The following is a 10,118-nucleotide window of genomic DNA, read 5'->3' as shown; positions in this document are numbered from 1 at the left end:
CGACACACATGCGCCGGGCCCGCCCCCTCCTTCCAAACCCCGCTCCCGGCTGCCGCCTTTCGCTGCATTAAAAAAAAAAAAAAAAAAAAGCGCAAATGGAAATAAATTTTTTCATTGTGAATCTGCCCCTGTGTGGTTTTTTTGTTATTTTGGTTTGGAGGGGGGGTGAGGGTTATCTTTTTGTTCCGGTGCGAGAAAAATCTATCTATTTGAAAGCAATTCATTAAACAGCACGTTTCCTTTTTTTTTTTTTTAATTTTTTTTTTTTTTTTTTTAACAGGGTTTTGTGTTGTCAATGGCACAGCCTCAACTCCCTAATGAAAACAAAAGATGTTTGACTAGGGTATATCAGCTTTAAGTACTGCTAAGCCTTACATATTATGATTTATTTGTTCAAAGCATATATTAATATGCTCTTCCCAAACTGAGCTCAGATAAAACAGAGCTAGTCATTAGTGCTTTGCTTTGCTGGAAGGAATGGATGGAGCTTTGTATTTCTCTAGAGAGCCTTCTGGATTTAACGGGCAAAAAAAAAAAAAAAAAAAAAATCTCCTTCTCCAAGGTAGTTAATGCATTAATGAGTCTAATTTTTGCACAGATGTTTCTCGGTGTTTGCAGGTTTTCTGTGTATTTTTATATTACAAAGGAGCTGGCTCCTGCGATAGCTCATAGCCTGACAAGCAAATAGATAATCAAGAAGACAAATGGCTTCTTTTGTGAGCCGCAGCTCTTGTATTAATTTTCATTTTCTTTCTCATAGAAAGTATCGAAAATACTGTTCAGGACGAAATAACATTCCAGTTCGAAGTTCGAAATATAACTAAAGAAAAGACTATAGTGCTCGGGGGGGGTGTGGAAAACCTCAGCAGCAGCTGAAGAAAATAATCATTTTCTTACACTTGTCTCTAAAAAGAGGGAAAAAAAAAAAAAAAGAAGTTTTGCTTATTTGTTCAATGTTCCTGGAATTCACCCAGACCCCCCAGCAGCGCCGAAATATTCCACGTAACTCAGAGACAAAGACAGGGCTGGAAATATTTAAAGCACAGTGTGTTTATGTGTTATATTCCTTTCGTTGGAGTAAAGTCCCAGCACGATCACCTTGTAAATAAAGTGTCCCCAAAAGTCCTTCTGCCCCCAATTCGAACAAAGAATCCTTGGATTTCTCTTTCTAGTGCCGTTTTAACCCTTAAAAATAATCTCAATGTAGTCACATGGTCCCATGTAACCAAAAAAAATGGATTTACGGGTGGATTGTTTACATTGTTAGAGGTAGCAACTAGAAACCTTTCAAGTTTCTTTTTTATTTACTTTTTTTTTGTTTGTTTCAGGGAGGGTGGCAAGGGCTGTATTTTATTGGGATGTCTGAGGTTGGGGTGTTTTGTTGTTGTTGCATTTTATTTTGCTATTTCGCTCTTTGATCCGAGGTTGTAAAGAGGGTGTGATTTTCAAGATAGTCCTTCTAAGAATGGCAAAAAATGGTTGTTTTAAAAAAAAAAAAAAAAGAAAAAAAAAAAGGCATATGCTTCCAGGAATGCAGGGTCTATAGAGGGAAATCAAAGCTGGAAAGTATGAATAGAATAGAAGGGGGAGAAAAGAAGATTTCTATAGGACCTAAAAGTTCACAGCCATTATAAGCAGACAGAAGCCAAGAAAAATGCGAGAATTATACAGAAAATCATTAATCACTTCTTTTCTTTAAATACTTATCCTTTTCCCATTGTTATTCAACAGCAAATCTCCGCAGACCGTCTGTTGGGAAAAAAGCACCCGGAGCCCTGCAAGAATCTTCAGGGGAAATAATAATATTAATAATAAAATCGGGAGCGTAAAGGTGAAAGCTTTCTTTTTGGGGGAGAAAAATCAAAACCAAACACCCCCTAAAAAGCTACCCCCTCCCCCAGACCTCTCACTTTGGAAGAAACAACCCAAACCATGAGGGTCGTGTTGGAAAAAGGATGTGGGAGCGAACCAGGTAACAGAGCTGCTCTCTTGGCATGTATTTCTGATGGGTTTCTTGCCTCCTTTCAGGAGAAATCTGGGGGAAAGCAAGAGAAAAAAAGGGTTAAAAAAAAGGGGGGGGCAGAAAGAGAAAAAACACAGGAATTCTTGTGCGGGTTTTCCTTCTGTTTTCTTGGTTTATTTGGATCGATGTGAGCGACGGAAGAGGCAGAGAAAGTTTGCAAGGGATTTATTTGTGGCTAGAGGGTTTTTTTTTTTCCTCTTCGATTTGGGGCTGTGTGTTTGGGGCTTGAGGTTATTCGCTGTGGGTAGGACGGTGGGATGAGCTCGGGGGGGGATGCTCGAGGGGTTTTTCACCTTGAAATTTTGGAAATTCTTTTTTCCCGAGGGATTTCTCTCGCGGAATGGTTAGAGGAGGTTTTGGCAGAGTGTTCCGAAGGGGATAGAACTCTGGGATTGTGTTTTTCCCAGTTTAAGGATGTCCCAGGAATAAGAGGATTCCAAGTAAGGACATTTCATGTGTTTTATCCCAGGACTATCGATATCCTTGGGGGGGTTGATTCTCCCTTGGGGTTGCTGTCCCATCCTGGGAATGATATAGGAATAAGCTAAAAATTGGGGAGACAAAATCCAGCGCTTGGCAAACCCCGATCGGGGGAGATAGAGTTCATACAGAGGACACGTTTTCTAGGCGATTAGCTGTGTATTATAGCCAAGGACTGACCTCGCAAACCCCTTGACCTCTCCGAGGCTGGACATTGTGCTGGGCGACAGCTCAGCCCCCAGTTCAGCAAAACTTTACGTGTGCGAGGTCCTGGCCCTCCCCGAATTTTGGGCTGGGGAAATAGGAATCAGCACCGGGAGGAAAAGGTGGAGGGAAAAAAAAGAGTGGAAAAAGCTCTTAGAAGTTGCTTTATTTCTGCTTTCTCAAGGTTTAATCGTTTTGGTTTTTTTTTCCCCCAAACCTGGGGTTGTATTCTTCTCATTTCCCTGCAAAAATCCCACAAACCTTTTTCCTTCTCGTTGCAAAAATCTCTCGGTGTTTGCTCTTTGCTTTGCTTTGGAAGAAGGAAAAGGAGCAGGAGAGAAGGCGATGGGAGAGGGGAACCTCTGTGGTTTGGCTTTGCCAAACAGTCGCGTTGTTTTTGGTTTTACAAAAATAATTTTGGGATAAAAAAAAAAAAACCCAACCCCAAGCCCCAAAGTGGAGCGAAGCCACAGCCTCGCCGAGTCCTTTCGGCTCATGTCGCTCTTATTTTCAGAAATTCCTTTGTTTCAGAGAATCTCTCTCCATCCATCCCCCCCTTTTGCTTCCTCCCCCCGCTCCTCCTCCTCCTCCCACTTCGTCCCTCTCTCTCCAAAGGTTCTCTGTGCCCAGAGCTGAGCGAAGAGATGTGCGGGAGATCCTATTGGGATGAGGAAATCTAGGATTGCTTCTTCCCTAGACCCCCAAACCAGAGCTCCCATCCCAGACTCCCTCAAATTCTGCTTGTGGTCCATCTGCTGAATCCCTTTGTTACCTCTAGATGCCAAAACTGAACCCAAAAAAATAGATGTTGATCTGAGAAAAATCTCTTCACACAAGTCCAATTGAGGGGAGGGAGTAAATTGGCTAAAGGGGAAATAAATGTGGAGATATATATATGTATTTCTATATGGTATGAGAATATAAGAGGGATGTTCTGCCTGGTATAGGGGTCGAGGGAGATCCAGAGTGGTGGATTATCCTGGTCTGGTATAGCACTGAGTTTTTTTTAAAGGTTTTTCTGCTCGGAAAAGCTTCTTGGGAGTTTCTCAGCGCCTGTGACAGATTTATGATCCGCAATAAGAACGGCGTGTTTAAATCCGTAAATCAATCTCGCTTTCTCACTATATAAACGTTCATTTTATCTTCAGAAAGAAAACGGCTTTGATCACGGCACCTCGGAGGGTGAAGCCGCTGTTTATGGCAGAGTTTCCGACCCTTTGAACTAAGGAAGCTTCTTGGGAGTTTCTCAGCGCCTGTGACAGATTTATGATCCGCAATAAGAACGGCGTGTTTAAATCCGTAAATCAATCTCGCTTTCTCACTATATAAACGTTCATTTTATCTTCAGAAAGAAAACGGCTTTGATCACGGCACCTCGGAGGGTGAAGCCGCTGTTTATGGCAGAGTTTCCGACCCTTTGAACTAAGGGCTTTAAACAAAAAAAAAAAAAAAAAAAAAAAAAAAAAAAAAAAAAAAGCCAAAAAAAAAAATCACCAAATCCAAAATGCTGCTTCTTTTGCATGAAACAAACCCCAAAATGTCAGGGGAGGTGGAGATGGGGGGAAGTTATCTGCTCCGTTTGCTGCCTGGGATGGTTTTGTCTCTTTCATTTTTTATTTCTCTTTTTTTTTTTTTTTCCTCTTTTAAAAATGCGTTTTCCCGGCTCCATTCCCAGGGCCACACGTTTTATGACAGGGGTAAAAAAAAAAAAAAAAAGAAAAAAAGAAAGAGAAGGGGAAAAAAAAAAAGAAGTGGTTTATATGATGTGAAAGTTGTGGCTTCTGAATTGACCTAAATTCTCATCAAAACTCCTCCCGAAAGTTCCTCCCTCGTGGGACAACCCATGGGATGGGAACCCCTTTTAATTGGATTTTTTTTTTGCCCCCGCTTTCTCCCACACCTTGACAAAACATCTTTCTTCCCACACTCGATAAAATCGATTCAGAAATAATCGAGACCTTTTGAAAACGAACCATTTCCCTACTCGTTCCTTCCTGACCGGGAGGAGCTCAGCGCCTGTTCCAACCCCTTAGGTTTGGCATAACGGGGAAAAATAAGCTTTAATATTCATTTCTGCCTTTATTCCTAGCTCCCTCCAGGCTTTATCCTGGGAGGGAGGGAGGAATTTCTCTGCCTGTGTAGCCACCCCAGTGGGATGCAGGATGCTGTGCCCCTTGGAGGAGGTGAGGACAAGCTCTGCCCTGGGGTATCTCAGTGCTCCTCTGGCTCTGGGAGAATTTGAGGCTTTGGGTGATGATTCTGAGGCTTTTAGGCTTTCCTCGATGCTTTTTCTCGGGTGACACTTTCCCCTCCGTGGGATGTGCCAGGGCAGTGTGCCCAGTGGCTGCTCCTCGGCCTTTCCCAGTGGTTTCCTTTGTTGCTCTTCTTTTTTTTCTTTTTTTTTTTCCCCCCCAAGATCCTTGTACTTGGCAGCTCTCCTCAGAGTCAAAATTTGATTTTTTTTTTTTTCCCTCTAATGCAATAAAGTCTGGCCAAACAATAACAGCAGAGGGGGAGAGAAAAGGCCTGGAAGTGAGGGTTGAGCTCTTTAAAAGCAGGAATATAAATATTCTCAGCTGGTTTAGCCTCTGGAACACTTGTGCCATTCAGTACGAGATTGTGATAAAATCTCAGCTTGGAAGAAAAAATAAAATAAAAAGCCCTAAAAATAAAAGGGAAAATAAAAAGTGGCTTAGCTAGAACCAAAGTCCAGCACAGTTAACTTCCAGGGAAGGTTTAGTGAAGGGTTGAAGTGCTCTGAACTGGAGGTAGGATGGGGAAATAAAGCTAAAATTGTGGTTTTTAATAGAGGAATGGATGAGGAGTGTGTGCCCCTCATCCTGTATACCCTCACCCCAACCCTGGCAATGCCTAGGGCAGGAGGGACTGTGTCCATCGAGAAAATCTTGGTTCAGTTAGAAACTTCTTTAAAAAAATCCTGTTCCGGTGGAAGGTCACAGTGGTCCTTTGAGTCTGAAACTGAGAGACCCCCTTCCCCCCTTCCCCATCACGTGATTCATTAAATAATTAATGCAGAGGTTGCAGAATAGATATGTATTCGTCAGGAAAATCGCAGACATGGTCTCCTTGTGTCTGACGTGAAATTCAACTGTCCTTTAAAAAACAAGCCTATAGCTCAGGGCAAAAAAAAAAAAAAAGGGAGAGAAAGAGCGAGAGGGAGAGAGAGAAAGAGGGGGAGAGGAGGAGAGAGGGAGAGGAGTCTGCAATAAAACAATTCTCAGGAACCACGAAGCCACGCCGAGGGCTGGATTATTGTAAGTAGCAGGGGCTTCCCAATTCCTAGCGTGTCTATATGTCCATGTAAATTTATTGTTTGTTATTAATGTTATTGTCGTAAAATGTGACAAATAGCCGTCTTCATTTCCTCCCATTTCTCTTCACATGGTGCTATGTGTGTTTATACCCATCGAGGCATTTCATTGATATTTTTAGGAATATTCCTCTCCCTCTCTCTCTCTCCTCTCTCTCTCCTCGCAACCTTTTTTTTTTTTTTTCCTCTCTCTCTCTTCCCCCTTTCTTGATTTATTACAATAAACATGTCAGCAGCAGTGCGGCTGCCATTGTGTGTGTGTTTGGGAGAGAGTTGTGTTGTTTATAGTGGTGTCCAAGATAAATCATTTCTCGAGTGAAAATGATGTGCAAGCGATGATATTTTAGAGCGAGGAGCTCTCTCTCTCTCTCTCTACCCCACTCCCTGGAGTTGATTATTTCAGGCGATTTACAGTAATAGATCAGCAGCTAATATGAAAGCTCTGTAGATGGGGGGCTTAAATTACAGCATCTGTGATTACCAATTAAGGAGAGATTTGTATAAATTTGGGAAACCGGGAACGCCTCATTGGCATATAAACCTAGTAAAAGAGCACGACCTTAATATAAAAATTACAGCTCCGAGTCCTACTTTGCAGCATCCCTTTATCAAAGATAACTCATTTTGTCCCCACTTCCCTCTCCCCAGCCCCAGGCAGCATTTCTCGCTGGAGAACAGGCACAGGTTGCTTTAACAAAGCAAGCTCATTCCTGGAGATGCTCCAGTTTAAAGCCCAAATAGATAGGGGACTTTAAATGAAAGAAATTAGCCTTAAACTCCAAATTGCAGCAGGAGAGCTGCAAGGCAGATATTTAGTCCCAGGCAGGAAAGGGAGTTTGCCCATCCAAACCAGAACAATAGGGATCTGAGGGAACTGGGGAGCAGCCGAGTGACCCCAACAGAGCCGAGTTTGTCCCTAGAACCACTGGCAAGAATAAAAAGGAGGAGGATGAACTCGTTGCGAGTAATTCGTTGAGCTTTTCCAGCAGGAGGATGATTTCGAGTGGCTTTTTAGCATCCGAATCCCACCCAGACTGGGAAGGTGGTGGATGGAAAGGGAGAGGATGATGTTCATGTTAATAGTTGGAGAAAGTCTTTTTTTTTTTTACGAGCCCAGGCCTGTTATTCACCTCGGGAAAAACAGAACTCCGAGGAGAAATAACACTGAAAAAAAAAAAGAACTTAAATAGCAGCAAAACCTGGCGAGCAGCTGTTACCTTCTGTAAAATCTCGCCGAGCTGTTCGAGGGAAATCTCTGCCAAAACCTCGGAGGTAGAGGAGGGAGATTAAAGCTTTGGGGATGAGATTTGTGTCCCAAACTGGGGGCACAGCTACCTGCTCTGCTGTCAGCGCGGGGAGAGCATCCTCCGCTTAAAATGGGAGGTCAAAACTCAACCACTGCCCTCCCCTCTCCGAACTGGACCAAATTGGTCCTAGCCGAGAGTGTTGAAAGGGAAGGAGGAAGTGGGAGATGGCGTTTTTAAATATTTTACAAGCTCCAACATGCGAGGAGTCAATAAAACTGACAACAGGAGCAAAGATTAAATGTTCGCACCGGATTCTAGGGTGAGAATTCACCGCTTTTTTTTTTTCCCTCCCCTTTTCTTTTCCTCCTCTCTGCTCGCCAGCCAAGTCTCACACCACCCGAGCGGGGATATTTAACTCTGTCTGCTAGTGTAAACCTTTATGTAGCAAAATTAGAGGAACTCAGCGACTTTCATTAAATATTAAGGGAGATCCGGGCACGGTGACTGAGCCAGAAATACAGCATCACTCTCTGTCAAACCCTGTATTAATTTAAGTTGTCGCAGCCGAAAGGATGCAGACCCCCCCTCTCCTCTTCCCCCCTCCTTTATTTTAGTTTGTGGTCCTTGATTTTATTTTCTCGCCTTCTATTTTATGAGTAGTAAAATTTTCCTCGCTGATTGGGATGTTGAGCGTGAGAAATTTGCCCTTGGTGGGGGTCGGCTGAGGATTTGGTGAGGGAGAATTATCCCATAGCCCCAACCCTGGGTGACAATCCCCTTTAAAATCAATACTGGGGCTTTATTTATCCCCCGTCCAGACGCCTTTGTGCGAATGTCGTCCTTTAATAATCAGATGTCAGGAGGAGATGAGGTGGCCAAGGGTTGTCGGGTCGCTCTGGCCGAGCTTTCGTGCTGGGGATTTTATTCCGACCCCAACTTCTGCTCAGAGAGGAGCTCAGACCTGGGTTGGGGCTCCGGATCCCAAAGATGACCCTGGATACCAGTCTCAAATCCCAGTTTAGACTCAGAGATAGACTAGAAACTCAGATCCTGGATAATAAATAACTCCACACATCCATTAGGAGATCCAGACCCAGGAGAGCATCCCATAACAGACCCCAAAAATCGGGAAAAAATTCTCCAGTCTTGGAGGGGACCCCAGACCTGTGATAATACTCAGACCCGGGAAGGGATTCCAAATTCAGGACAGGATCCAGACCCGGGAGAGGACCCCAGACTCAGGCTGGAGGGTGCAAGGAAGAGTTTTCCCCATCCTGCTTCGTGCCTGGCTGGGGACAGAGAAGTGTGCCAAACATCCCCAGAATCCAAACTGGGAGTGCATCTCCACCCCAGAGCATCTCCTCAGTCCCTGCTTTTCTCTCAGATCCTCCGGGCTTTGCCTCCCTCATTTCCCATCATCTCCATCCTCTCCCAAACGCCAAGTTTTTCCCCTCAGCGGTTAGGGCTGAGCCCAGAGAAAGGATTCGGTTTGGCTCCGAATTGGGAAGGGAAATCCGAAGCAGAAACTCTTGCCCGGCGCATCCCTCGCGCATCCCCCGCGCATCTCCACAGCCTCTCACCACCTCCTCTCCCAGCTCAGCAGCTTCTCTGCTTCCCCAGACCCGCTAAAATCACCGAGCTAGCAGTTCCTTACCAGTTTTAAGCCTTTTCTTTATTAACTGGCTGAAAACGAGGTGTTGGTTTTTTTTTTTTTCCCTAGACCCAGCTATTGTGCCTTATAACCACAAACGGCAGAAATAATGTTCGGGAGGAGGAAGGGGATAATTGGCTATTTCAAGTAGCTCGAGTGAGTGGTATTTTATTGATTTCTGTGCAATCAGCTTTTCTCCTTGCCTGTCATTTCGTCAGAAGGTGCTGGTCCATCAGAGCTGCGAATCTATGTTTAGCCCATTCCCTGCCTAAAGAAATCTTCCTCCCTTTCCCCTCTCGGCCAGACATCCCTATCTTTTTTTTTTTTTTTTTCCCAAAGAGGAAGCTATTAAGGCTGTAAATATGAGTCAACAGCACCTTAATTCATAATTTATTGCAGGCGCTAGGAGAGAGTTATTTAAGATCAAAACATCACGGAGAGCGAGAGCTGCAAGGCGTGGAGAGCAGGGAGAGGAGCAAGAAAAGAGGATAACGCAGAGACCTGTGGCTTAGGCGAGGAGTGGAAAGGCTTCAGGGTGGGCAGGAGCGGCAGAAGATATTTTTTCCATTTTTTTTTCGATGTGTTTTCCCCTGGAAGGGAGTTTGAAGTAGTGTTTTTCCTGCCCGACCCCCAACATCACGGCCAGGCTCGAGAGAAACAGTTCAGGGCAGAGCAGAGCAGATAACATCCCTATCCCCCCCAACCTCAGGCCGAGGAGCTGCTTCATTTTCATCTTTCAAAAGGGAGGAGAACACGAGTCACGAACAGACAGGACAAAAGGGAAAAGCTCGGTGGCCTTGCAGTTAAACAGGCAAAAGTTTGGAAACGGGGATGGTTTTCTTTGAAGTTTTGTGCTTTTTTTTTTTTTTTTTTTCTTTTGGTGGTGAGGAGAGAGAGGAGGGGGAAGCGAAACAAATAAAAGGCAACAACCACGTTTCAACACTTCCCTGCGCGTAACCATCCCAAGTTGAAAAGGAAGGCTATAAATCAGAGGTGATGGTGAAGATCTGACTCTTTTTTTTTTTTTTTTTGGGCTTTGTTTTTTAGCCTAGATATGAGGGGAGGGGTTAAGGCGAAATCACTACTCGTTGCTCTTTCGTTCCTTTTGATGTCCCACTCAATGCGAAATATATCAGTTCTTTATTGGCAGCAGTATTTAGAGGTCAGGAGAGAAACCTGAAA

Source organism: Acanthisitta chloris, unplaced genomic scaffold (genome assembly GCF_000695815.1).
Source record: "Acanthisitta chloris isolate BGI_N310 unplaced genomic scaffold, ASM69581v1 scaffold6050, whole genome shotgun sequence".
Lineage (NCBI taxonomy): Eukaryota > Metazoa > Chordata > Aves > Passeriformes > Acanthisittidae > Acanthisitta > Acanthisitta chloris.
This window is presented reverse-complemented; position numbering follows the sequence as displayed.